This window comes from Pristiophorus japonicus, unplaced genomic scaffold (genome assembly GCF_044704955.1).
Source record: "Pristiophorus japonicus isolate sPriJap1 unplaced genomic scaffold, sPriJap1.hap1 HAP1_SCAFFOLD_85, whole genome shotgun sequence".
In the NCBI taxonomy this organism is placed as follows: Eukaryota; Metazoa; Chordata; class Chondrichthyes; family Pristiophoridae; genus Pristiophorus; species Pristiophorus japonicus.
In genome coordinates this window covers 1,585,757-1,587,698 of record NW_027254772.1, presented here as the reverse complement: position 1 = coordinate 1,587,698, position 1,942 = coordinate 1,585,757, and the positions used below count along the sequence as shown (strand labels likewise).

The following is a 1,942-nucleotide window of genomic DNA, read 5'->3' as shown; positions in this document are numbered from 1 at the left end:
GAGATAATTGGGAGGACTTTATAGAAAGGCTCCAGCAAAGCTTTGTAACCAAAGACTGGTTCGGCGACAATAAGGCAGACAAGAGAAGAGCCCATCTCTTGACCAGCTGCGGCTCGAAAACATACGCTTTAATGAAGGACCTGCTGGCACACGAGAAACCAGCAAGCAAGCCGTTTGAAGAATTGATCACACTGATAAGAGACCACCTGAAGCCAGCAAGCAGCCTACACATGCAACCTACCTCGGACCCGTGCCAAAGCTCCCCGTACATCGAGCACAGGCTCAGGAAAACCCCGGGGGAGTGGATATCCCGGTAACTGGGCCTTCCAGCAACACTGAACAAGTGCCCGTTCTGAAACTTTCCAGTGTAATAACTTGCAACTTGAACATCCAACAGTCAGGATGGCCGAGCGGTCTAAGGCGTTGGTTCAGGTCACTGTCTCCTCTGGAGGCGTGGGTTCAAATCCCAATCATGACATTCAATGTTTTTAATGACAAACTCATTTGTTTGTACACCACTCTGAAGTGCTTTGGTAAATCCATCGAACTGAATAAAATGACGCATTTCAATTACAAACAGTGATATCAAAGTTACTTCTCACACCGGGAATCGATCCTGGGTGGCTGTAGCGAATGGAATGGTTTTGCGAAGCATTGCAATGTGCCCTCTAAATATCTCGCACTGCTCATTTAAAAACACGGTTAAAATTTGTTTCAGTGCATGAGAAGGCAGGCTCGAAGGGCCAAATGGCCGACTCCTGCTCCTGCTTATACAGAACACGGAATAAATGATTAAATGATCAACTCTCCCTCAGTTCGCATTTCTTTCATTGTGCAAAAGAAGATTACGGGTTTATTAATGATGTTTTCCTGTGAAAGCACCAAAAAAGTTTAAGGAAAATAATTCATCCAACGTAGGGTTTGAACTCACAACCCTGAGATTAACAGTCTCATACTCTACCGACTGAGCTAGTCAGGACTGCATAAGTTGCATCGTCCTGTCACTGATCGCTGCCAGGGATCTGTTGGCTCCGCACCATGGATGTATCTCGAAATTCAAACCTCGAAACTGGTTCTCCTGATTTCCAAGCCCCTTGTATTGCAGAACCTTCATTTCGACGAACATCTCCACCGCACTGTGTAGGCCTCGTGGCGCAACGGTAGTGTGTCTGACGGTAAATCCGAAGATTTTGTGTTCCAATCAGGTCGGGGTCACTGTTCTTTCAGACATTTGTTTTCCAGAATTAATCGTTCCTTTGCTGTTTGGCAATAACCAGACCCTTGCTCCAAGGGCTCTCTCACTATTTTCCCGGTGTCAGGCAGAGATACGCCTGCTGCCCTCATTTATTTCACATAAAAGGACACAAAAGTTCAACATCAACCTGCAGGTGACCACACACAGCACTGAATAGTCAGGATGACCTGACTATTATCCCTACCACAGTGGATAACCTCATATTTCCCACATTATACTCCACCTGACAAATTACTGCCCAGCCACTGAGCCGATCGATATCGCTTTGCAGATTGTTTGTGTCCTCCTCACAACTTGCTTTCCCACCGATCTTTGGATCACCATGGCTACATTACCAACATGCAGAGCACAGAACCAATTATTGACCGACTGACTTTCCCTCAGTTAGCATTTCTTTCATTGTGCAAAAGCAGATTATCGATTCCTTAACGATGTTATACCATGAAAGCAAAATAAAAGTTAAACGAAAATAATTTGCACACTTGAAAGGAATATTTTATTTTGGTGCAGTTCCGGTCAGAGAGATGTTGTGAAAGGAACTTTTTGCAGAGAGAGGGATTGAGTATTGCAGATTGCTGCTGTACATTTCTCACTGGGCATAGCATTAGGTGCTAGTTTCTGTAGTGTAGCGGTCATCACATTCGCCTCACACACGAAAGGTTCCCGGTTCAAGCCCGGGTGGAAACA

General features: G+C 45.3%; 2 non-coding genes across 2 annotated transcripts; one reads left to right on the top strand and one right to left on the bottom strand.

The window, feature by feature from the left end:
* Nucleotides 1–904: 904 nt before the first annotated feature.
* Nucleotides 905–979, bottom strand: trnan-guu (transfer RNA asparagine (anticodon GUU)). Its single transcript has one exon. It is a non-coding gene; the product is annotated as a tRNA-Asn (tRNA).
* Nucleotides 980–1,869: 890 nt separating this feature from the next.
* trnav-cac (transfer RNA valine (anticodon CAC)) lies at nucleotides 1,870–1,942 on the top strand. Its single transcript has one exon. It is a non-coding gene; the product is annotated as a tRNA-Val (tRNA).